A 27,576-nucleotide genomic window follows, 5' to 3' on the forward strand; every position below is an offset into this window, starting at 1 on the left:
ATAATACCCAGATACTTACCCTCCTTCAAATTAAAATTAATAAAGGTTAAACATATCCTTTTTTTGTTTCATTTATTTTTGAGGAGACAGTCTCACTGTCACCCAGGCTGGAGTGCAGTGGCACAATCACAACTCACTACAGCCTCTACCTACCCAGGATCAGGTGATCCTCCCATCTCAGCCTCCCAAGTAGGTTTGGCTTCCCAAAGTGCTGGGATTACAGGTGTGAGCCACCATGCCCAACCTAATTTCTTTTTTAATAGCTTTTTAAATCTTGTCAGTCTGCATTTTCCCCAGAACTCCCTTCTGTGATCATATATCTTCTTCCTAAAGGACATCCTTTAAAAGTTTTGGCTGGGCATGGTGACTCATGCCTGTAATCCCAACACTTCGGGAGGCCAAGTAGGGCAGATCACTTGAGGTCAGGAGTTTGAGATCAGCCTGGCCAACATGGGGAAATCCTGTCTCTACTAAAAATACAAAAAATTAGCCTGGTGTGGTGGTGCCTGTCTGTAATCCCAGCACTTTGGGAGCCAAGGCAAGCGGATCACCTGAGGTCAGGAGTTCAAGACCAGCCTAACATGGAGAAACCTTGTCTCTACTAAAAATAGAAAAATCAGCCAGGCGTGGTGACAGGCGCCTGTAATCCCAGCTACTTGGGAGGCTGAGGCAGGAGAATCGCTTGAACCCGGGAGGCAGAGATTCCAGTGAGCCGAGATTGCGCCATTGCACTCCAGCCTGGACAATAAGAGTGAAACTTCATCTCAAAAAAACAACAAAAAAAATAGTTTTAGATTTACAGAAGAATTGTGAGGATAGTACAGAGTGCCCATTTACCCCACACCCAGTTTTTCCTATTATTAACATCTTATTAAAGCCCATACTTTATTCTGATTTCCTTAGTTTTTACCTAAGGTCCTTTTTCTGCCCCAGGAGCCCAAACAGTATACCACATTACATTTAGTCATCGTGTGTCCTTAGGCTCCTCTTGGCTGTGACAGATTCTCAGACTTTTTTTGTTTTTGATGACCTTGACTGTTTTGAGGCATACTGGTCAAGTATATTTTAAGATGCCACTCTAGGCTGGGTGCAGTGGCTCACGCCTGTAATCCCTGCACTTTGGGAGGCCAAGGTGGGTGGATCACTTGAGGCTGGGAGTTCCAGCCCAGCCTGGCCAACGTGGTGAAACCCCATCTCCAGTAAAAATACAAAAATTAGCTGGGCATGGTGGCACGCGCCTGTAGTCCCAGCTACTCAGGAGGCTGAGGCATGAGAATTGCTTGTACGTGGAAGGTGGAGGTTGTAGTGAGCCAAGATTACACCACTGCACTCCAGCCTGAGTGACAGAGTGAGACTCTGCCTTAAAAAAAAAAAAATCCACTCTAGTGGAGTTTGAAGTCTCATGATTAGACTGGGATTAGGGGTTTTGAGAAGGAAGACCATAGAGGTAAGCGCCAATTTTATCACATTATACCTGCCATTGCAAAATTATAACTAAGACAGTGAAAGACAGCTGATCTAACCAACTCCAGCTTGCTTCTAACTTATGTGAGGAAAAGAGAGAGAGATCAGACTGTTACTGCGTCTATGTAGAAAGAAGTAGACATAAGATTATGACTCCATTTTGTTCTGTACTAAGAAAAATTCTTCTGTTTGAAGAGATGCTGTTAATCTGTAACCCTGCCCCCAGCCCTGTGCTTGCAGAGACGTGTGCTGTGTTTACTTAAGGTTTAATGGATTTAGGGCTAGGCAGGATGTGCTTTGTTAAACAAGTGCCTGAAGGCAGTATGCTTGTTAAACGTCCTCACCATTCTCTAATCTCAAGTACCCAGAGACAAACACTGCGGAAGGCCCCAGGGACCTCTGCCTAGGAAAGCCAGGTATTGTCCAAGGTTTCTCCCCATGTGATAGTCTGAAATATGGCCTCGTGGAAAGGGAAAGACTTGACCTGACCGTCTCCCAGCGCCCCCCAGCCCAACACCCATAAAGCCTCTGTGCTGAGGAGGATTAGTAAAAGAGGAAGGCCTCTTTGCAGTTGAGATAGAGGAAGGCATCTGTCTCCTGCTCGTCCCTAGGCAATGGAATGTCTCGGTGTAAAACCCGATTGTGTGTTCTATTTGCTGGGATAGGAGAAAACCACCTTAGGGCTAGAGGTGAGACGTGCTAGCGGCAATGCTGCTCTGTAATGCACAGAAATGTTTGTGGAGATGTTTGTTTACATGCACATCAAGGCACAGCACCTTTCCTTAAACTTATTTATGACACAGAGATCTTTGTTCACGTTTTCCTGCTGACCCTCTCCCCACTATTACCCTATTGTCCTGTCACATCCCCCTCTCGGAGATGGTAAAGATAATGATCAATAAATACTGAGGGAACTCAGAGACCAGTGCCGGCACGGGCCCTCCGTATGCTGAGCATCGGTCCCCTGGGCCCACTTTTATTTCTCTATACTTTGTCTCTGTGTCTCTTTCTTTTCTCAAATCTCTTGTTCCACCTGATGAGAAACGCCCACAGGTGTGGAGGGGCAGGCCACCCTTTCACCCTCCAAACTGTCCTTGTTCAGTCCTGGGCTTAGGCTGAACTAACTTTGGGAGGAACTTAGTTTATAGGTTAAAACAAAGATGATGACAGCCCTTTCCCAAAACAAACCTCCTTCTTGCCCGGGGACTCCCTTTGTAGGACTAACAAATGAGCCACAAGGTTAGATATTATGGTTTAGGAGTCATGCAGCTGGAGGCTACAAGATTCTGACCCTCCCTAGACTGCTCTTAAGATCAGTGCTTGAGATACTTTACAGACCCTGCACTTGATAGATCAGCTGGCACCACCACCCAGATCAATAAACTGGCTCATCTGATCTTGTGGCCCTCACCCAGGAACTGACTCAGTGCAAGAGGCTTTAATTCCCTATTATTTCATCTCTGACGCAACCAATCAACACAACACACTGTCCTTCCCCCACCCACCGTATTATCCTTAAAAACTCTGATCCCTAGCCGGGCGCGGTGGCTCAAGCCTGTAATCCCAGCACTTTGGGAGGCCGAGGCGGGTGGATCACGAGGTCAGGAGATCGAGACCATCCTGGCTAACATGGTGAAACCCCGTCTCTACTGAAAATACAAAAAACTAGCCGGGCGTGGTGGCGGGCGCCTGTAGTCCCAGCTACTTGGAGGCTGAGGCAGGAGAATGGCGTGAACCTGGGAGGCGGAGCTTGCAGTGAGCCAGGATCGCGCCACTGCACTCCAGCCTGGGGGACAGAGCGAGACTCCGTCTCAAAAAAAAAAAAAAAAAAAAAAAAAAAAAAAAAAAAAAAAATTCTGATCCCTGAATGCTTCGGGAGACAGATTTGAGTAATAATAAAACTCTGGTCTCGTGCACAGGCGGCTCTATGTGAATTACTCTTTCTCTATTACAATTCACCTGTCTTTATAAATTGGCTCTGTCTAGGAAATGGGCAAGGTGAACCCACCGGGCAGTTACACACCGGAGGTACATGCTATTAACATGACTTCACTTTTTATGTTGACCTTGATCATCAGGCTGAAGTAGTCTGTCAGTCCTCTCCACTGTAAAGTTACTCATCCCTTCCTTTTCCTTAATCTTTTGCAGGAAGTCGTTACGTATAGCTCACATTTAATGAAGGAACCGGGAGTTATGCTCTACCTCCCTGAAGACAGAGTACCTATATAAATTATTTGAAATTCTGCATGGGAGATTTGTCTGTTCTACCTCATTTATTTAATTATTCATTTTTTAACTGTATGAACTCAAGTGTTGCTTTTTTTTTTTTTTTAAAGAAGCAGCTTTTGGTTTTGTTTATCCAATTTTGTTTCTTATTCCATTGGCTTTTGCTTTAATCTTTTATTTCCTTAGCTGTTTTGTTTTATAGAGACAGGGTCTCAACTGCTGACCTCAAGTGATCCTCCTTTCCCAGGCCTCCCAAAGTGCTGGGATTACAGGTGTGAGCGCCTGGCCCTTAGTTTTTGTTTCTTTAGGATCATTCTGTTTTCTGTAATTTTTGGAGTTGAATCTTTACCTCACTGGTTTTCCCTTTTTTTTTTTTGGAGACAGAGTCTTGCTCTGTCACCCAGGCTGGAGTACAGTGGTGCGATCTTGGCTCACTGCAACCTCTGCCTCCCAGGTTCAAACTTTTGTATTTTTAGTAGGGAAAGAGTTTCACCATGTTGGCCAGGCTGGTCTTGAACTCCTGACCTCAGGTAATCCTCCTGCCTCCGCCTCCCACAATGCTGGGATTACAGGCGTGAGCCACCATGCCGGCCCCATTCTTTCCTCTTTGATTCCTGCAGTACTTTCCCACTCCACCCTTCATCCTCTCCAGCACATTGAAACCACCTAATAATGCAAAGATTATGACAATGGGAGAAGTCTAGCATGACTGACTCCATCTTGCTTCCAGCCTCACAGGCTGGCTGTCCTCATTCCTTCCTGGGCATAGGCCAAACTAACCTTGGGAGGAATTTAATTTCTAGTTTAACTTTAAGGCAAGGATGATAATAGTCCCTCTCTAAAACGGATCCCCTCCTTGTTCAGGGACTGAAATAGCTTTTGTAAGACTAATGAAAACCCACAATATTAGGATTATGGAGTGCCTGACTTCTGCCAAAATGTAGGTGTAGTTTTTGTAATCCCTTACTGCTCAGAAGTTATGTGGCCTTAGGTTATAAGATTTGTGACTTCCCCAGTTTCTCTTATAGATAAGATCACTAGTGTAGAATCTCAGATTGATCTATTGAATTGTTTTTCACATTTTTGCATTCTGGCAACTGACATACCCTACCAGGGCGCATGACTCCTGACTCAACCAGTCCTGTGGTCCCCACCCAGAGGTGCGCTTAGTGCACAAGGGCCATTTTCCACACCCCTAAGATTTCATCTTCAACTATTCCCTAGTTCCCTGCCCACCAAATTATCTATAAAAACTCTGGCCTCTGAGCTCTCAGGGAGGCAGATTTTAGTAATCTTGAACTCCTGTCTCTCTGCTTGGCTGGCCTTGCATTAATTAGACTATTTCTTTACTACCACAACACTGTCTCAGTGAATTGGATTTCCCTCAGTGAATTGGATTTCCCTGTGCAGCAGGCAAGAAGAACCTGTTGGGTGATTACAACATTGCTGGATTGATAGCAGCCTCATCTGCCAGGCTCAAAATCCAGGTATGCTTTTAAAGCTGCCCTTTCTCTTGGGATATCAGGCTTATCCACCCTTCCTGATCTTCTTTGAATCTTGAAAAGATTCAAGGATTGCCTGTGAAGTTTTGTGTCTGTTACTTTGCCTTTTTTTTTTTTTTTTTTTTTTAGATGGAGTTTCGCTCTTGTCACCCAGGCTGAAATACAGTGGCGCAATCTCGGCTCACTGCAACCTCTGCCTCCTGGGTTCAAGTGATTTTCCTGCCTCAGCCTCCTGAGTAGCTGGGATTACAGGCACGCGCCACCACACTCGGCTAATTTTTGTATTTTTAGTAGAGATGGGGTTTCACCATGTTGGCCAAGCTAGTCTCAAACTGCTGACCTTAGGTGATCCGCCCGCCTCGGCCTCCCCTAGTGTTGGGATTACAAGTGTGAGCCACCGCGCTCAGCGTGTCTGTTACTTTGCATTATAAATATCCCACTGTTTAAATTTCTATAGAGTTTGTTAAAGTCTTGGCAAAAATCCCACCAGTCCTACCAGAGAGACCTCACATTGACTCTGCTGATCTGGCCTCTATGCCTTATTCATGCTTATCATGATTCTTTTTTTTTTTTTTTTTTGAGATGGAATCTAGCTCAGTAGCCCAGGCTGGAGTGCAGTGGCACGATCTCAGCTCACTGCAACCTCTGTCTCCCGGGTTCAAGCAATTCTCCTGCCTCAGCCTCCTGAGTAGCTGAGATTACAGGCACCTGCCACCATGCCCCACTAATTTTTGTATGTTTTAGTAGAGACAGGGTTTCGCCATGTTGGCCAGGCTGGTCTCAAACTCCTGACGTCAAGTGATCTGCCTGCCTTAGCCTCCCAAAGTGCTGGAATTACAGGCGTGGTCACCGCGCCCGGCCCATTTTCTATTTTTAGAAGAATCATGGCTTTCCAGATTTTGGTCAGTTCCTAGCTCCAAGAACTGATCAAAGTTAGCCACCAGATGGAGCTCAATCTTAGCTTAACTCCATCCCCAGCTTGTTCTTTAAAAGACAAACTGGAAAGGCCTTTTTTCTCCTTTATGCTAGTTTCCAAAGCACATTTCCTATAAATAATCACATTTAGAAAGGCAGAGGGCAAAGGGGAAAACTATTAAGCTTATCTATCCACATGATTCAGCAAAACTGTCCACTCAACAAAGCAAGACTTAGAACCCATCTGTGTAGCCAGTGAGAGATCTATACCCATTCCCAGCCTTATCCTGCTTTCAAACCATACCACAGTGTGTCAGGGAATAACAGCTACTTTTCGTTGCTTGGTCCTAAATGAATTCACTCGTTTGTGTGGGGTTTTTTTTAAGTCAGTAAAGAAAAAACTCAGAACTCCAAAAGTCTCTATATAGTTTGTGTAAGATGATATTGGTGATAATTAGATACTAATCACATTAATTTCTCAGATTCTCTGCTCTTGAGGACTTCTTTTCTTGAACTATATGAAAATTCAGAACTATGAAGAAAAAGAGGGACCTGATGATAAAGAGAACTGATTCCCTCATTTATACCTGAGATAATGGATGGTGATACTAACAAATCAACTTTTCATTGATCAACTAAGCACTGAGAGCCACACCTCTTCTATTCTCTAAAAATAATTACAAAGATGAGCATGCAGAATGTGTTATGTCAGAGAGCAATATATACTTTTAAAGAACCAGATGGGGCAGGGCATGGTGGCTCACGTCTATAATCCCAGCACTTTGGGAGGCCGAGGCAGGAGGATCATTTGAGATCAGGAGTTTGAGACCAGCCTGACGAACATGGTAAAACCCTATCTCTACTAAAAATAGTGAAAATTAGCTGGGCATGGTAGCTTGCACCTGTAATCTCAGTTACTCGGGAGGCCAAGGCAGGAGAATCACTTGAACCTGGGAGGCAGAGGTTCCAGCAAGCCAAGTTCACGCCACTGCACTCCAGCCTGGGCAACAGAGTGAGACTCTGTCTCAAACAAAAACAAAACAAAAAAAAAAAAAAAAAAAAAAAAAAAGAACCAGATATTGGTCTCAGGATTTAATGCCCTGACAAGGATCCTGAAAGATGATGCAATCCTACTACCAGGATGGCTCCCAGAAGCATGGAAAAACCAATGGCCCACACTAAGTGAGGTAGAAATGCCAAAATTGTAGCAAAAGGTAGATGAATGAAAAGGCTCGGAGACGTGAGTATGCTATAGACTATATACTGCAAATAGTTGGAAAATCCACAAGAGGACCCAGAAAATATATTACTTATCAAAGCAATAAGAAATATTCTCGTGAGAATGTCACCAACACCGCTAAGTTCAGTAGGGGCTCTTCTCTGAGAGCCAGGACTTACAGTAGGAGATGCTATGATAAAACTGGTCTCTAATAGCAATTGCGATGATAGCCACTATCCCCCAAAGGCCAGTCAAGGCCACTTGACCCTCAGATGCCAGAAAGACACAATCATCGTAACAAGTGGCAAGTCAGTTTCACAGAGGGACCTGACTACTAGAGGGTTATGAAATGACTAAGGAAAAATATCTGGGCAGCCAACAAGGGTGCTATTCAATCTGTACATCAGAGAAATCAAGGCTAGATGATTAGGCTGGAAGCAGTAGTCTCATGCTCCCTTGCTCAGTTTCCAGACATATGCCAGTTTCCAGATCTGAAACTCAATGACTAAAGGAGAGGACAGATCCCCAGGAGGAAGGACCTGGCAATGCTATGGCAGTACATAGTAATGGTTCCCTATTCCTTTCCACAAAGGAAACTACAGTCATTTACTTCAGGTAATATACACTAGGAAAACAGAAATACCCAAACATCATAGACTCTTGAACACAAGATCCCGGTTAACAATGATACATGTAGACCAGCATCATCTGCCACTCCTCTTACAGGGAGGACATATGGGGTCAAGTAATAAATGGAGTCCTAAGATCTAGCTCACAGTGGGCCCAATGGGTCCATAACCACCTAGTGATCATTTTCTCAGCTTCCAAATGTATACTTGGAATGGAGATTCTTGGCAGCTGGCACAACCCTAATATCGATTCTACTTCTCTAGGGTGAAAATAGAGTGGAGAAGGGCTGATGAAGCCCTCTGAAACTGCCACCACCATCTTCCTGTCAAGACCAAATCAAATCCGATATTACATCCCCGGGGGAATGGCAGAAACTAGTGGCACCCTTAAAGACCTAAAGGATAGGGTTAGTTTCATCATACCTCCATTTAATTCACCACTCTGGTGCCTGCAAAAATCAGATGGATCCGAGAAGGTGGCAGTGAACTGCTGCAGACTCAACCAAGTGGTGGCACTAATTGCAGTTGCTGTGCCAGGTGGGGTATTTTTTATTAGAAACTGATTAACACAACCCTAGATATGAGATATGCATTCACTGATCTGGAGAAGTAAGTATTCTCTTCCATCCCTATCAGAAACAGTTTTCTTGGGCCAGACATGGTGGTTCATGCCTGTAATCCCAGCACTTTGGGAGGCAAAGGTGGGTGAATCACTTGAGGTCAGGAGTTCAAGACCAGCCTGGGCAACATGGTTAAACCCCATCTCTACTAAAAATACAAACATTAGCTGAGCACAGTGATGCATGCCCATAGTCCCAGCTTCTCAGGAGGCTGAGGCAGGAGAATCACTTGAACCTGGGAGGTGGAGGTTGCAGTGAGCTGAGATCATGCCACTGCACTCCAGCCTGGGCAACAGAGTGAGATTTCATCTTAAAAAAAAAAAGAGTTTTCTTTCAGCTGGGTGCAGTGGCACACACCTGTTTTCCTAGCCACTCAGGAGGCAGAGGCAGAGGATCACTTGAAGCCAGGAGTTTAAGGTTGTAGAAGGGTATGATGGCATATGTGAATTAGCCACTGCACACCAGCCTGAACAACATAGTATATTAAGACCCCCATCTCAAAAAAAAAGGTAATTACTGACAGGTGGTAGGGGTAGGGAGTGTTTAGATAATAGAAAAGCCTAGCCTAATAACACAGCCTAGTAGATGGTCTTAAAGTTTTCAGCCCCAATTAAACCTGAATAGATTAAAATATCCAATCATTTGTTGCATATCAGAGACATAGTAGAAAAGGACATAATCCTGTTTCAACCAGAGACAGACAAATGGATTAGGCATAAGAATAAAATCTAAGTCAGGCACAGTGGCTCATACCTGTAATATCAGTGCTTTGGGAGGCGAGGCGGGCATATCACTTGAGACCAGGAGTTCTAGACTAGCCTGGCCAACATGGCAAAACCCCACCTCTGCTAAAAATACAAAACTTAGCCAGACATGGTGACATGTGCCTGCAGTCCCAGCTACTCATGAGGCTGAGGTGGGAGAATCACTTGAACCCAGGAGGCGGTAGTTGCAGTAAGCAAAGATTGTACCACTGAACTCCAGCCTGGGCGACAGAGTGAGACTCCATCTCAAACAAACAAAAAAAGAATACAATCTGGGCCAGGTACAGTGGCTCCTGTAATCCCAGCACTTTGGGAGGCCAAGGCAGAGGATCACCGGAGGGCAGGAGTTCAAGACCAGCCTGTCCAACATGGCAAAACCTTGTCTCTATTGAAAATAAAAAAATTAGCCAGGCCATGGTGGCTCATGCCTGTAATCCCAGCTACTCCAGAGGCTGAGACATGAGAATCACTTGAAAAAGGAGGCAGAGGTTGCACTGAGCCATGATCATGGCACTGCACTCCAGCCTGGGTGACAGAGCAAGACCCTGTCTCATAACAAACAAAAAAAAAGTAAAAAAGTGCCCAGACACTGTGACTCACAGCTGTAATTCCAGCACTTTGGGACGCCAAGTGGGACGGATCACGAGGTCAAGAGATGGAGACCATCCTGGCCAACATGGTGAAACCCCATCTCTACTAAAATACAAAAAATTAGGCATGGTGGTGCATGCCTGTAGTCCCAGCTACTCAGGAGGCTGAGGCAGGGAAATCACTTGAATCCGGGAGGCAGAGGTTGCAGTGAGCCAAGATCATGCCACTGCACTCCAACCTGGCGACAGAGCGAGACTTCATCCAAAAAAAAAAAAAAAAAGAAAAGAAAAAGAAAAAAACCTAGCCTTCTGTGCTACCTAGAGAGGGGTCCATACAATGTTGTTCTGGATTCCTGTTGTAACTTAAAGAGAAACTTTCACAATGTCCAGAGCCCTTGATGTCCTCAAATTTCTTGCAGCAGGAACTCACTTAGGAGACACTAACCTTGATTTCCAAATGGAACGATAGTACATGTAAAAATGAAAGTGATGGCATCTATATCATAAATCTTTTTTTTTTTTCTAACAGGATCCAAAGTCCACAAATATCATAAATCTGAAGAGGACCTGGGAGAAGCTTCTGCTGGCAGCTCATGCCGTTGTTGCCATTGAAAACCCTGCTGATGTGTCATATCCTGCAGGAATACTGGCTAGTGGGCTGTGCTGAAGTTTGCTGCTGCCATTGGAGCCACATGTATTGCTGCTCACTTCACTTCTGGAACCTTTGCTAACCAGATCCAGTCATCTTCTGCTACCCACATCTTCTGGGTGGTTACTGATTCTAGGGCTAACTATCAGCCTCTCTCAGAGGCTTCTTATGGTAACCTACCTACCACTGCTCTACATAACAGATTCTCTCTGAGCCATGCGGACATTGTCATCCCATGCAACAACAAGGAAACTCAATCACTGAGTCTAATGTAGTGGATGCTGGCCCAGGAAGCTCTGTGCATGTGTTGCACCATCTCCCATGATCATGCCTGATCTCTACTTCTATAGAGATTCTGAAGAGATTGAAAAGGAAGAGTAGGCTGCAGCTGAAAAAGGAGGAATTTCAAAGTGAATGGACTGCTCCAGTGGAAGTTTACTGCTACTCAGTCTGAGGTTGCAGACTGGTTTAAAGGCATGCAGATGCCCTCTGTGCCTATTCAGCAGTTCCCTACTGAAGACTGGAGCACTCAGCCTACCATGAGTGACTGGTCCGCAACTCCCACTGCTCAGACCACTGAATGGGTAAGAATAACCACTGAGTGGCCTGAAGCTGTTCTTCCACAAGCGCTTAAACAAGATGGAAATAAGGCTGATGGAAATAAACAACAGTTTCCAAGAAAAAAAGGAACAGTTGAAGTGGCAATGTTTAAATAATATCTAGTAGACTTTAACATGAATGTCATTAAGCAGGAAATTATGATCTTTTAAGTTGGAACATGTAATGTTAATCCTTTTGCATCAAAATATCTCTTTAAGTCTAAATTATCCACTTTTTTTTTTTTTTAATTCTTCGTAGAGATAGAGGTTTCACTTTGTTGCCCAGGCTGTTCTTGACTTCCTAACTTCAGGCAATTCTCCTGCCTTGGCCTCCCAGAGTGCTGGGATTACAGGCATGTGCCACCGTGCCTGGTGTACCCAGTTTCTGTTATCAACAGAACACAGTGGTGTATGGTTGCTAAAGAAGAGTCCCAAGATTAGGACCTACATTAAGGTAGATTTTGAAATGTTTAAAATTCTGAGGTTGTTTTATTTTATTTTATTTTATTTATTTATTTTTTGAGACGGAGTCTCGCTCTGTCGCCCAGGCTGGAGTGCAGTGGCCGGATCTCAGCTCACTGCAAGCTCTGCCTCTCAGGTTCACACTATTCTGCCTCAGCCTCCCGAGTAGCTGGGACTACAGGCGCCCGCCACTTTGCCCGGCTAGTTTTTTGTATTTTTTAGTAGAGACGGGGTTTCACCGTGTTAGCCAGGATGGTCTCGATCTCCTGACCTTGTGATCCACCCGTCTCGACCTCCCAAAGTGCTGGGATTACAGGCTTGAGCCACCGCGCCCGGCCTGTTTTATTTTTAATTAATCTTTGGGGAAAGGATGGGAGCAGGGTGAGGGTTGAAGAAGTATCTATTGGGTACAATGTTTAATATTTGTGTGATGGGCACACTGGAAGCCCAAACCTCACTATTAAACAATACATTCATGTAACAAGCCTGCACATGTACCTCCTGAATCTATTTTTAAAAATTTAATTCTCGAGTACAGACTCCCTTTTTTTGGTAAGATGGTGGGGTACGACTTAACTACTTGAATCACGCACCTTTTGCATCAGCATCTAGTCTTTCCGCTCCTTGAGTTTCTCTCTGTAAAAGAGATATATAATGAAAAGGAATTATTACAAGGTAAATTGGACCTTCTTAGTGATACCAACATGGTAGGTTTTGCTGTGGATGTATACAAAGACCTTTATTCTGATGATATTCCTCATGCTTTGAGAGAGAAAAGAACCACAGTGGTTGCACAACTGCAACAGCTTCAGGCAGAAACAAAACTAATTGTGAAAATGTTTGAAGATCCAGAAACAACAAGGCAAATGCAGCCAACCAGGGATGGTAGGATGCTCTTTGACTGCCTGGCGGACAAGCATGGTTTTAGGCAGGAATATTTACATACACTCTACAGATACGCAAAATTCCAATATGAATGTGGGAATTACTCAGGAGCAACAGAATATGTTTATTTTTTCAGAGTGTTAGTTCCAGCAAGAGATAGAAATGCTGTAAGTTCACACTGGGGAAAGCTGGCCTCTGAAATCTTACAGCAGAATTGTGATGCAGACATGGAAGACCTTACATGGTTAAAAGACCATAGATAATAATTCTGTGAGTTCTCCACTCCAGTCTCTCCAGCAGAGAGCATGGCTCGTTCCAATCACCCCAAAGGTGTGATATTATTGATCTCTTCCTTTACCAGTCACAATATCTTAATGCAATTCAGATAATGTGTCCACACATTCTTCACTATTTGACTACAGCAGTCATAACAAACAAGGATGTTCAAAAACATTGGCAGGTGCTAAAAGATCTAGTTAAAGTTACTCAACAGGAGTCTTACACATATAAAGACCCAATTACAGAATCTGTTGAATGCTTATATGTTAACTTTGATGGGGAAGAAGCTGAGAGAATGTGAATCAGTGCTTGTGAATGACTTCGTCTTGGTGGCTTGTCTTAAGAATTTCATTGAGAGTGCCCATCTCTTCATATTTGAGACTTCCTGTCGCATCCACCGGTGTATCGGCATTAACATGTTGGCAGACAAATTGAACATGACTCCAGAAGAAACTGAAAGGCAGATTGTAAATTTGATTAGAAATGCAAGACTAGATGCCAAGATTGATTCTAAATTAGGTCCTGTGGTTATGGTAACAATGCAGTCTCACCCTATCAGCAAGTGATTGAAAAGACCAAAAGCCTTTCTTTTAGAAGCTAGATGTTGGCCATGAATATTGAGAAGAAACTTAATGAGAATAGCAGGTCAGAGGCTCCTAACTGGGCAACTCAAGATTCTGGCTTCTACTGAAGAAACATGAGGAAAAGATTTTTTAAAAACTATAAAAGAAAGATGAAATGATAAAACTGTTATATAAAGGGTGACTTACATTTTGGAAACAACATATTGAGTATAAATTTTGAAGAATTGGAATAAAATTGACTATGATTCAAAAACAATTTAATTCACAAAAAAATTGTAATCCTTTTGAGCTAATTATAGATTCACATGCAGTTGTAAGAAGTTACAAAGAGGCTAGGTGCAGTGGCTGACGCCTGTGATCCCAACACTTTGGGAGGCTGAGGCAGGCAGATCTCTTGAGGCCAGGAGTTTGAGACTAGCCTGGCCAACATGGCAAAACCCCATCTCTACAAATTAGCAGAGCATGGTGGCATACACCTGTAGTTACAGCTACTTGGGAGGCTGAGGCATGAGAATCACTTGACCTGGGATTATAAATGTAATCCCAGCCATAGGCTGGGCGCAGTGGCTCACGCCTGTAATACCAGCACTTTGGGAGGCCGAGGTGGGTGGATCATCTGAGGTCAAGAGTTCAAGACCAGCCTGGCCAACATGGTGAAACCCGGTCTCCACAAAAACACAAAAATTAGCCAGGCGTGATGGTGCACGCCTGTAATCCCAGCTACTCAAGAGGCTGAGGCAGGAGAATCGAATGAACCCAGGAGGCAGAGGTTTCAGTGAGGCAAGATGGTGCCATTGTACTCCAGCCTGGGCAACAGAGTGAGACTCCATCTCAAAAAAACAAAAAACCAAACAAAAGAACAGCCATTTGGGAAGTCAAGGCAGGATTGCTTGAGACCAACCAGAAGTTCAAGGTTGCCTGGGCAATAGAGCAAGACTGTCTCAAAACAAAACAAAAAATCAGTATCTTTATAATGCATTCTTAGAACACAGTATAAATTAGTAATCCCTCACTCTTCTGCCCGCTTTTACTTTAACATACTACATTTATGGATCTACTGTCTCTTTCCCTGTTCTAAAACTTTAAATTTCACAAGAATGAAGATTTTGCTGTCTTGTTTCCTGCTATGTCCCCAGCGTAAACAGCATCAAGAAGTGCCATAAGATAGAAATTGTTCTTTTCTATTCACCAGTATATTCACAGCACCTAGAACAGCATCTGCTTTAGACTTACTAGATGAAGACTTAACAAGAACAGCACTTCTGCACATGTTAAGCACTTGATACATATTTGTGGAATAATTTCTACCATAACTAGCAGATACTTCCTAATTTGATGTGTAGCATCCCGTATTAACAAGACTTGTGAATGGAGTGGACATCTATTTATTCTTTGTTATATGCCAAATGTATTTATATTAATCATAACTCTTAATATTCCTTTGAAGCTAAATAATTATTTCCACAGCTCTTAAAATAGAATTTAGGAGCCGGGCGCAGTGGCTCAAGCCTGTAATCCCAGCACTTTGGGAGGCCGAGACGGGTGGATCACGAGGTCAGGAGATCGAGACCATCCTGGCTAACACGGTGAAACCCCGTCTCTACTAAAAAATACAAAAAACTAGCCGGGCGTGGTGGCGGGCGCCTGTAGTCCCAGCTACTCAGGAGGCTGAGGCAGGAGAATGGTGTAAACCCGGGAGGCGGAGCTTGCAGTGAGCTGAGATCCGGCCACTGCACTCCAGCCTGGGTGACAGAGGGAGACTCTGTCTCAAAAAAAAAAAAAATAGAATTTAGGAACCTAGCAACATGCCACTCACCCATTAACAGTGATAAATGTATCTAATTTTATAAACTTTTCATTAAAGTAACTGGTATAGTTTGGATACATGTACCTGCCCAAATCTCATGTTGAATTTTAATCCCCAGTGTTGAAAATGGGACCTCATGGGAGGTGACTGGATCATGGGGGCAGCTTTCTCATGAATGGTTTAGTACTATCCACTTGGTGCTGTTCTCATGATAGTGAGTTCTCATGGTGTCTGGTCATTTAAAAGCATGTGGTATGGCTCACACCTGTAACCCCAACACTTTGGGAAGCCAAGGTGGGCACATTGCGTGAGTCCAGGAGTTAGAGACCAGCCTGTTCAACATAGCAAAACCCTGTCTCTCTGAAAAATACAAAAAGTCACTGGGTGTGGCAGTACACACCTGTGGTCCCAGCTACTTGGGAGGCTGAGGTGGGAGGATCACTTGAGCCAGGAATTGCAGGTTGCCATGAGCCAAGATCATGACACTGCACTCCAGTCTGGGCAACAGAGCAAGACCCTGTCTCAAAACAACAACAACAAAAAGCTGTTGACACCTCCCCTGCAACTTCTTGCTCCTGCTCTGGCCATGTGATGTGCCTGCTCCTCCTTCATGTTACAGAATGATTGTAAGTTTCCTGAGGCCTCCCCAGAAGCCAAGCAGATGCCAGCATCATGCTTCCTGTACATCCTGCAGACTTGAGAGCCAATTAAACCTCTTCTCATTATAAATTACCCAATCTCAGGGGGTGTTTTTTGTTTTTTTGTTTTTTTACAGCAATGCAAGAATGGACTAATAACAAATCTAGGCCAGGCACAGTGGCTCATGCCTGTAATCCAAGCACTGTGGGAGGCCCCAGGCAGGAGGATTGCTTGAACTCAGGAGTTTGAGACCAGCCCGGGCACCATAACAAGACCCTCTCCATGTTGGAGTCTCTTTAAAAACACACACAGCTGGGCGTGGTGGCTCACGCTTGTAATCCCAGCACTTTGGGAGGCCAAGGCGGGCGGATTACCTGAGGTCAGGAGTTCGACACCAGCCTGGCTAACATGGTAAAACCCCGTCTCTACTAAAAATACAAAAATTAGCTGGGCGTGGTGGCACATGCCTGTAGTCCCAGCTACTCAGAAGGCTGAGGCAGGAGAATCACTTGAACCTGAGAGGCAGAGGTTGCAGTAAGCCGAGATTGTGCCACTGCACTCCAGCCTGGGTGATAGAGTGAGACTTCATCTCAAAACACAAAAGAAAACACACACACACACACACACACGGCCAGGTGCAGTGTCTCACACCTATAATCCTAGCACTTTGGGAGGCCGAGGTGGGCAAATCACTTGAGGCCAAGAGTTCGAGACCAGCCTGGGCAACATGGCAAAACCCTGTCTCCTCTAAAAATATAAAAATTAGCCAGGTATAATGGCACATATCTGTAGTCCCAGCTACTCAAGAGGCTGAGGCAGGAGAATCACTTGAACCTGGAGGCAGAGGTTGCAGTGAGCCGAGATCACGCCACTGCACTGTGGTCTGGGTGACAGAGTGAGACTCCGTCAAAGAAAAAAAAAATTAAACACACACATACACAAATCTAATGTATCAGATATCCTTAAATGCTTCTAACACTGAAAATGAGACAAATATCACAAATTAGAATGGTTATCACGTTATACATAAGTGGGTTACAAAAACTGATTTTATTATGCACGTATACTTTTTAATTTACATTTGGATTCAAACTTTTTTTGTTATACACTCCTGGCGTATGTAACATTCAAATAGTTCTCTTTCTAGCACTATGATAATCTCATCAGATCCCAACAGTTGGGGAGGAGGACTTAATTTCAGACTATCCAGTTTGCAAATCCATATCCCATATGCCTTTACAAATTATTTTGAATGGGTAAAATGCATTACACAAACTCTATACAGTGAAGTCTCTTTCAACCTCAAATAATCTCAATTAATTGTATCTTCTCAAAGCTATTCTATGCAAACACAAAGAGATACATATATGTTTTTGTTTTTGTTTTTGTTTTGAGACAGAGTCTCAATCTGTCACCTAGGCTGGAGTGCAGTGGTGCGATCTCAGCTTACTGCAACCTCTGCCTCCTGAGTTCAAGCAATTCTCCTGCCTCAACCTTCCAAGTAGCTGAGATTACAGGCATGTGCTACCATGCCTGACTAAATTTTGTATTTTTAGTAGAGATGAGGTTTTGCCACATTGGCAAGACTGGTGTCAAACCCCTGACCTCAGGTGATAGGCCCACCTCGGCCTCCCAAAGTGCTAGGATTACAGTCATGGGCCATCACTACCAGCCTACTATATATATTTTTAACATTGTACACAATACACACAGTTTGCACCTTTTTTCTTCATTTAATAATGTATCTTGAGGATCGTTCCATTTGGGCACTTCATCTAAGTACAAATTATTTTTTCTCCCACTAAAATATAGATTTCACAGTGATGAGCACTTATCTTTTCACTGCTTTTTATTTTTAAATGTGTTTTTCTGTTTTTTCATGAATATTTAGCTTATATGCTATCTTTTGCCTTTGTCAGTAATGCTATTGCAATCTACATCCTTGTACATGTCAATTCTTACAAGCAGGAGTATAAATACAGGATGAAATTCCAAACACAGATTTGCTCTGTCAAGGGATATGCACCTTTCCAATTGATAAGGTATTGCCAAATGTCTTCCCATTGAGGTTGAACCAATTTATATACTCACTAGCCTTGTTGCTAACATTATAACACGAGAAGCATTAAAATTGATTTTTGAACAAAATCAATGGATACGCTCTTAAGTGTTCTTTCTTTTTAAAAAATCATTATTGGAAAATGCAAGCAAGAATACATGGCAAGCAGAGCCCATGCAATGGCCAGAATTCCTACAGCAGAAATGACTTTAACATTTGTTTATAAAGATTTTCTCCAAGTGATTTGTTGAAATAACTTGAGTATTCAAGGTTTAATTTTCCAAATGTTGGCTCAAGCCTGCACTGAAATTCTGGCCTACAGTATCCTAGCAAAAATCCCCCTTTGCAAGATGCTGAGGTATATTGGCGAAACCATGGATCACATGACTCCAGGAGTTTGAGACCAGCCTGGCCAACATGGTGAAATCCTGTCTCTACTAAAAATACTAAAATTAGCCGGGCATGGTGGGGCACGTCTGTAATCCCAGCTACTCAGGAGGCTGAGGCAGAAGGATCCTTGAACCTGGGAGGCAGAGGTTGCAGTGAAGGCAACAGAACGAGGCTTTGTCTTACAAAAAAAAAAAAAAGAGAGAGAGTGTCAAGGCAGGCATTCCTAGGGACCAGATAGAACCCAACTGGAGAGGAAGATGACACATTCAACATGCTGTGGAGAAGGGAGAGTGGATTTTACCCATGATCATGTGGAATAAATGCAAGGACAGGCCCAAGTTTCCCACATGAAGCATTTCTCAATCCCATTTTCCTTGGAAAGAGTTCATCCCGTTACTGGGATCTTCCAATATAGACTAAGCTGTTGCCCTGGAAGAACACTGTACTTTGCATTTTTTTTTTTTTTTTTTTTTTTTTGAGACAGAGTCTCCCTCTGTCACCCAGGCTGGAGTGTAGTGGTGCCATCTTGGCTCACTGCAACCCCCGCCTCCCGGGTTCAAGCGATTCTTCCGCCTCAGCCTTCCAAGCAGCTGGGATTACAGGCACCCGCCACTACACTCGGCTAATTTTTGTATTTTTAGTAGAGACGGGGTTTCACCATGTCCGTCAGGATCACCTGACCTCAGGTGATCCACCTGCCTCGGCCTTGCAAAGTGCTGGGATTACAGGCGTGAGCCACCACGCCCGGCCTGCAAACTTTCAAGATGTTATTAGAGACAGGATTCCTCTCTGTCACCCAGTCTGGAGTGCAGTGGTACAATCATAGCTCACTGCAGCCTCCAACTACTGAGCTCAAGCCATCCTCCCGCCTCAGCCTCTCAAGTGGCTAGGATTATATGGAGGAGCCACAGCCTGGTAAATTTCTAAGTAAACATATACTATTACACTCCTTACGAGGAGGAAGAGGGGGAGGGTGGGATGTTGAAGAGAGAGGATGCAACTTGTGGAGAGGAAGTGAATGAAGGGGAAATTCCGGCAAGGAATTGCCGACTTGAGGCTAACTTCACCTTTCAGGGTCCAGGAGGCTGGTCTCAGACCTATTGGGAGTCCCTCTTCATTAGTGAGAAAAACGGCAAGAAATGGGAGCACGAAGAAACCTCTAAGACTAGAGCCACCGGATGCCACGGACAGCACGCAGCTGGACCAGCAGCGGGGACGGCCTTCCTGGGTCCAGAGCTCGCTTGGGAGATAGTTGGAGATTTTTTCAGAAGAATCCCTGGCGGAGTCTGGCCGGTTCTGTCGCGCACAGCCCCTAAGGTGAGCACAGCAGCCGCCCCTGCTGAAGGGACTGACGCCTCAGACCAGCAGCCCAGGTAAACGCGCTCTTCTGTGAGCAGCTGTATTGGGAAGAGCGCGGTTCACATTCTTTTCCAACCGAGCCCCTGACTGCGGAGCTGGGAGGGTGAAGGGGTGGCCTGCCCCTCCACACCTGTGGACGTTTCTCGTTAGGTGGAACGAGAGACTTGAGAAAAGACAGGAGACACAGCGACCAAGTACAGAGAAAGAAACAGTGGGCCCAGGGGACCGGCGCTCAGCATACAGAGGACCCGCGCCGCACTGGTCTCTGAGTTCCCTCAGTATTTATGATCATTATCTTTACCATCTCGGAAAAAGGGAAGTGGCAGGACAATAGGATCACAGTAGGGAGGTCAGCAGAAAGACACATGAATAAAGATCTCTGTTATATGAATAAGTTTAAGGAAAAGTTCTGTGCCTTGATATGCATATGCAAACATCTCCTTAAACCTTTTTAGTGCTTAAAGAGCAGCATTGTCCCTAGCAAGTCCCACCTTCCGCCCTAAGGCGGTTTTCTCCTATCTCAGTAAATAGAACACACAATCGGGTTTTAGTCCACTGCCCAGGGACAGGCAGGAGACAGATGCCTTTCTCTCAACTGCCCAGAGGCCTTCTTTCCTCTATATCCTCTTACACTAATCCTCCTCAGCACAGACCCTTCATGGGTGTCAGACTGGGGGACGATCAAGTCTTTCCCTTCCCAGGAGGCCATATTTCAGACTATCACATGGGGAGAAACCTTGGACAATACCTAGCTTTCCTAGGCAGAGGTCCCTGCGACCTTCCGCAGTGTATGTGTTCCTGGGTACTTGAGATTAAGAGAATGGTGATGACTTTTAACAAGCATGCTGCCTTCAGGCACTTGTTTAACAAAGCACATCCTGCACAGTCCCAAATCCATTAAACCTTGAGTCACCACAGCAGGTCTCTCCCAAGGACGGGGTTGGGGGTAGGGTTACAGATTAACAGCATCTCAAATACAGAACAAAATGGAGTCTCTTATGTCCACTTCTTTCTAAATAGACACAGTCACAGTCTGATCTCTCTTTTCCCCACAGGAGGGGGCGTGACAGAACCCAGTCATCCAAGGTCCCCCATCCCTCCCCAGCTGGGACCTCGGGCTGCTCCTAGGCTGCGCTGGGTGGGTCAAGGAGTTGCCCCTCTGGGCCGCCACCCTCCCCCACGCCCTGCACACGGGCCCTGTGTGGCCGGCGGAGCCTCCTTAAAGCCAGGAAGGATGCAGGGGCGGAGGGGGCTTGGGTTTGCAAGCCCAGTTCAGACTCCCTGCCAAGACCCCTCCGCACGGCGGAGCCTCCTTAAAGCCAGGAAGGATGCAGGGGCGGAGGGGGCTTGGGTTTGCAAGCCCAGTTCAGACTCCCTGCCAAGACCCCTCGCGCTGTTGGACGCGCCAGCCTCCCGACCCTCTGGCTCCTACGGGAGGTGACAAGGATCCTGCCAACCTGGCCTGAATGGCCCAGTTTGACACAGTTCAGGTTTTCAATGCATGAGAACGTGGTGTGGTCTAGGTGGAGGGATGAGAGGAGGGGACTCTGCTGGGGTAAGTGGGGGCGGGGTAAGGAGGGGATTCTTTTCCTGGGCTGACCAGAGCGCAGAGACAAAGAACACAGGGGTAGCTGAGTGAGCATGTGAGGCCCTAGGCTGGTTCCCCACCTTCTCAGGATCAGAGCCGCTTACTTCCTGGTACTCTCTGCAGTCTCCTGGCGTTAAATAGCATCCCTTTGCTGGAGTCTCTGGATTCACATCCATAATCTCAGCCTCCCCTCCTCATCCCCTCATGCTGACCATGAACTAACCTTGAAGGACACCACCAGAGCCCTGACCTCCGACCCACACACCTGCTACATGGAAGGTGTTCTCCACATCAGTTCAAGGCGATGTCACCCTTCAGGATGTTCAGGCTCTAAACCTTGGAGTCCTCCTCCAGATTTCTCTCTCCTTCCTTCTCCTTTTGTCTCCTTTGCACTTGCGGTTCTCTTTTCCTTCGTAGCTTTGTAGCTCATTCCCCCTTCCACTTTCCACACCACCTTCTGGTCTGTTAATTAAATATTACCTGGTTTCCACTGACACCTTCCCTGGGTTCCCAATTTAAAATTACAATATCATCCCCTTCTGCTTTTTTCTCCAAATTATATCCTCACCCAACCAATTATGTATTATTCTCATTCATCTTGCTGAATTAATTAGCAGACATTATTAATGCCTGTTTCCCCAGTCACCATCACTAGATTAAGAACTCCTAAGGACTCCTTCCTTCCACCACTGTTGTACCCGCTTCAGCTAGAACCTGCTGGGCACATACAATGTGTTCCATAAATATTTGTTGAATGAAAGACCAGGCACAACTTAGGATTCACTCCCCCATGTGGCATCCATAAGCCCTGTATGCAGGTAAAATGTCAGTGGGTTGACTAAATATTGGAAGTGGAAAAAAATTCACCTCTTTGGTTTGCAGTTGTCTAGGACCTTTAGGCCAATGGAAACCCAGGTTTCCTTAGAATCAAGCCAGTGCCCCCAGACTTGCCACTTTACCATGCTTGTCTCACTGCTCCTCAGCATGGGCCACGTATATCCAATGAATTCAAACAAAATCTTGAGATGACACAAACCTTGCCCTTCATTCCCCATTTCTATCATACTCTACACAGAGTTTTGAACAGGCATTTTACAGTCAACAATATATTCTTTACAATTTTATTGGTTAGTATACATAACTCTACCTCACTGTTAAAAATTGCCTGTCTTTATATCCATTAAATGACACTTGCATATGCTCCAATTTTTCACTAATGATTTTGAGAGCATTCCGGGACACAGGTGTCTGGACCTTTCGTAAGTAAACAGAATTCCTAGCGATGGAATTGTGTCTACAGTGTGGAAACACCATATAATATACCATCCTGGGTATTGTAAAAGTGAACCAACATTCTGTTAAATTTAGAGCAAGTTATAAAAACTATATGATACTTAATTCTGTGCTACATGTATAATGGTTTCTTGGAGTTTTTAAAATTTTTTTTTCTTTTTGAGACGGAGTCTCGCTCTGTCACCCAGGCTGGAGTGCTGTGGCCGGATCTCAGCTCACTGCAAGCTCCGCCTCCCGGGTTCACGCCATTCTCCTGCCTCAGCCTCCCGAGTAGCCGGGACTATAGGCGCCCGCCACCTCGCCCGGCTAGTTTTTTGTATTTTTTAGTAGAGACGGGGTTTCACCGTGTTACCCAGGATGGTCTCGATCTCCTGACCTCGTGATCCACCCGTCTCGGCCTCCCAAAGTGCTGGGATTACAGGCTTGAGCCACCGCGCCCGGCAAAATTTTTTTTTTCTTAGAAGCAGTGTCTCACTCTCTTGCCCGGTCTGGAGTGCAGTGGCACAATCACAGATCACTGCAGCCTCAACCTCCTGGGCTCAAGTGATACTCTCACCTGACCTCCCAAGTAGCTGGGACTACAGGCATGTGCACCATGTCCAGCTAACTTTTTTTTTTTAAGAGACAGGGACCTCACTATGTTGCCCAGGTTAGTCTTGAACTCCAGGGCTCCAAGCAATCCAGCCTCAGCCTCCCAAAGTGCTGGCACTACAGGCACGAGCCACTGCACCCCGCCTGCTGGTATATATAATGTACATTTTAAGAAATCTGTATAGATTCATTGATGTATATGTTTAGAAAAAAATTCTGGAATGGGCTGGGCACAGTGGCTCACGTCTGTAATCCCAGCACTTTGGGAGGCCAAGGTGGGTGGATCACAAGGTCAAGAGTTTGAGACCATCTTGACCAAGTACTGGTGAAACCCCGTCTCTACTAAAAAGTACAAAAATTAGCCGAGTGTGGTGGTGCACACCTGTAATCCCAGCTACTTGGGAGGCTGGGGCAGAAGAATCACTTGAAGCTGGGAGGCAGAGGTTGCAATGAGCCAGGATTGGGCCATTGCACTCCAGCCTGCACAACAAAGCAAGACTCTGTCTCAAAAAAAAAAAAAAAAGAAAGAAAGAAAAGAATTCTGGAATTAATCAAAATACAGTCACGCATCATTTAACAGGGATTCATTCCAAAAAATGCACTGTTAAGAGATTTCATAGTTGTGCAAACATTGTAGAGTGTACTTACACAAACCTAGATTGTATAGCCTACTATACACCCAAGCTATATGGTAAAAGCTTATTACCCCTAGGCTACAAACCTGCATGGCATATTATTCTACTGAATCCCGTGGGCAACTGTAATACAATGGGTAGTACTGTACTTTTTAAAGGACTGGCAGTGCAATAGGTTTGTTTACACAAGCATCATGCCAAACACTTCATGTGTTGTGCTGTCACCATTCTGACGGTTACGACGCCACTAGGTTGTAGGAATTTTTCAGTTCTATTATAGTCTGATGGGACCACTATTGTATATGAGGCTCATCACTGACTGAAATGTCATTATGTTTTATAGATATATAAACACACACATATATATGAGATACTATTCAGCCTAAAAAGATGGAAATCTGGCCGGGCACGGTGGCTCACACCTGTAATCCCAGCGCTTTGGTAGGCTGAGTTGGGCCGATCACATGAGGTCAGGAGTTTGAGACCAGCCTGGTCAACATAGTGAAACCAGGTCTCCACTAAAAATACAAAAATCAGCTGGGTGTGATGGCGCACACCTGTAATCCCAGCTACTCTGGAGCCTGAAGCACAAGAATTGTTTGAACCCAAGAGGCAGAAGTTGCAGTGGGTCAACATCGTGCCACTGCACTCCAGCCTGGGCAACAGAGTGAGACTCTGCCTCAAAAAAAATAAAAATAAAAAGATGGAAATCCTGTCATTTTCAATGACATGGATAAACTTGGAAGATATTAGGTTAAGTGAAATAAACCAGGCACAGAAAGAAAAATATCTCATGCTCTCACCTATATGTGGAATGTATAGAAGTTGAACTCATAGAGAATAAAATGGTGGTTACAAGAGATTTGGGGGTGCGGGGTTTCAGGAGCCGTTAGTGAAGAAACAACAGCTATTCCATGATAAATTTATCCATTTATCCATTGATAAATGTAGAAGGAATTAGAGAGAGAGAACATCACCACCTGACCACAGTAATCATTGCCTCAGGCAAAATTTATCCCAATGCTAAAATTCGTGGGTGATGGTTTAAGCAGAAACAAGGTATTTGCATAGTCTGAAGTATCTCCTCCACAATATTTAGTAATACAAATGAAAGAACCATGAGCTTTCAGTGAAGAACACAAGCAAGTGATTTCCTAGCCAAGTGATCAAAATTAACATCACCTGACATACGATGCACTGAGACGGGCACATGATCACATCATTTTGTAGCATCCTTCTCAATAATGTGTAGCTTCAGTCTAATCCTGAGAAAACATCAGACAAATCCAAACTGAGATGCGTTCTTTTTTTTTTTTTTTTTTTGAGATGGAGTCTGGCTCTGTTGCCCAGGCTGAAGTGCAGTGGCGGGATCTCCGCTCACTACAAGCTCCGCCTCCGGGTTCACGCCATTCTCCTACCTCAGCCTCCCAAGTAGCTGGGACTACGGGCGCCCGCCACCATGCCCGGCTAATTTTTTGTATTTTTAGTAGACATGGGGTTTCACCGTGTTAGCCAGGATAGTCTTGAACTCCTGACCTCGTGATCCACCCACCTCGGCCTCCCAAAGTGCTGGGATTACAGGCGTGAACCACTGCACCCGGCCAAGATGCAGTCCAGAAAATAACTGGTATTCTTCAGAAGTGTCAAGGTCATGAAAGACAGGATAGACTAAGAAACTGTGCAAGATGAGACAAGACCAAGGAGATAGGACAACTAAACATGATGTGAGATTCTAAATTGTATCCTAGAGCAGAAAAACTAAATTCATGAAAAAAATGGTGGAATGCAAATAATTTCTTAGTTTTGAAAATTATTCTATGGGCCTGGCACGGTGGCTCACGCCTGTAATCCCAAAACTTTGGGAGGCCAAGGTGGGTGGATCATCTGAGGTCAAGAGCTCAAAACCAGCCTGGACCCTTCTCTACTAAAAGTACAAAAATTAGCCAGGCGTGGTGGCAGGCACCTGTAATCCCAGCTGCTCGGGAGCCTGACACATGAGAATCACTTGAACCCGGGAGGCGGAGGTTGCAGTGAGCCAAGATCACGCCACTGCACACCAGCCTAGGTGATACAGCAACACTCTGTCTCAAAAAAAAAGGAAACAAAATTGTCCTACGGTTATGTAAGATGCTAACATAAGTAGAAGCTGGGTAATGGGTATATTGAAACACTATGATTTTTGAAATTCTTTTGAAAGTCTAAAATTATCTCAAAATTAAAAATGAAAAAAGTAAAAGTACAATGTATAAAATATCCTGTCACACATTAAAATACATACATATACATGTAAAATATGCATATATCACGTAAAATTTATTTGGACAGAGCTGGTAGACTGAGAGCCATGAATGGGAGAGGATTTTCATGTTTTATTTTTATAAATATATATAATAGAGGCAGGGTCTCACTATGTTGGCCAGGCTGGTCTTGAACTCCTGGGCTCCAGGGATCTCTCCCACCTTGGTCTCACAAAGTACTAGGATGACAGGCGTGAGCCACTGCGCCAGCCACTTTTGTTCACACACCCTTTTATATCTATATCACATACCCTGAACTTGCTACAATGACATATATTATGTATTTTAGAACAAAATTTAAGTAAAATCAAAGAAAAGGTTGGCAACATAATGACTGGATTGCTAGACTTAGCCTAATAATTGGCTCAGGTTTCACAGAACTGGACTGTGAAACAAGGTCCAGTTTCCTTTCTGTGTCTATCAGTCACCAACATGGCTGGTCTGGGATGCTTTTTCTTTGGGGGTCTTAGAAAACTACTAAAACCCAAAGAAGGTATCAAGATATTGCCTGGTAATATTTTTGCAATTCTGGGAACATATATAACAAATTGCATCCCACTTCAGTATTAAAATAAGTATAGAGGCCAGACGCAGTGCCTCACACTTGTAATCCAAGCACTTTGGGAGGCCGAGGTGGGCGGATCACCTGAGGTAGGAGTTCAAGACCAGCCTGGCCAATATGGTGAAACCTCATCTTTACTAAAAATACAAAAATTAGCTGGGCATGGTGGCAGACTCCTGTAATCTCAGCTTCTCGGGAGGCTGAGGCATGAAAATCACTTGAACCTGGGAAGCAGAGGTTGCAGTGAGTCAAGATTGTGCTACCGCACTCCAGCCTGCTGCCTGAGTGACAGAGCAAGACTCCATCTCAAAAATATATATAATATAAAATAAAATAAGCATAGAGATCATAAAGAAACAAATTTGAAGTCACAAAATCTGCATTTCTTGAACTGGTTTCAATGAAACTGTTATCTATTTTGTATTCACTACAATAACAAGGAGACAACAGAGCATACGAGCCAAGATTCAAATCTCAACTTTTACATTCACTGGTTGAGTGACTTTAGATAAGTTTCTTAGTTTCTCTGTGTCTGAATTTCAAGGCAGTAATCAGAGAACCAATCTCATGGGCTTCTTTGAATATTGAAGAAGAGCACACATCCAAAACAGAAAGGACTTGGCACTTCAGCAAGCCCTCAAAGGTTAACAAATACATTTTTAAGATATTCTAGCTACTTTTAAAAGTTTTTGGCATTTAGGATAATATAATATATTGGATTTTTGATTTAATTATTTAATTTTTTTCAGACATAGTCTCACTCTGTCACCCAGGCCGGAGTGCAGTGGCATGATCTTGGCTCACTGCAACCTCCACCTCCCAGGTTCCAGTGATTCTCCTGCCTCAGCCTCCCAAGTAGCTGGGACTACAGGAGCCCACCACCACACCCGGCTAATTTTTGTATTTTTAGTAGAGATGGGGTTTACCGTGTTGGCCAGGATGGTCTTGGACTCCTGACCTCAAGTGATC

The 27,576-nt window shown here is 44.5% G+C and overlaps 1 protein-coding gene and 1 pseudogene across 1 annotated transcript in view; one reads left to right on the forward strand and one right to left on the reverse strand.

The window, feature by feature from the left end:
* The window catches only part of LOC103243907 (eukaryotic translation initiation factor 3 subunit E pseudogene), a 26,863-nt pseudogene extending 13,350 nt beyond the window's left edge, over nucleotides 1-13,513 (forward strand).
* LOC140708899 (uncharacterized) overlaps nucleotides 13,161-27,576 on the reverse strand; it is a 19,977-nt gene continuing 5,561 nt past the window's right edge. The window contains exon 2 of the mRNA XM_073006160.1: nucleotides 13,161-13,256. The gene's annotated coding sequence lies outside the window, so the exon portion shown is untranslated. The remainder of the gene's footprint in view (nucleotides 13,257-27,576) is intronic.

Source organism: Chlorocebus sabaeus, chromosome 17, assembly GCF_047675955.1.
Source record: "Chlorocebus sabaeus isolate Y175 chromosome 17, mChlSab1.0.hap1, whole genome shotgun sequence".
Lineage (NCBI taxonomy): Eukaryota > Metazoa > Chordata > Mammalia > Primates > Cercopithecidae > Chlorocebus > Chlorocebus sabaeus.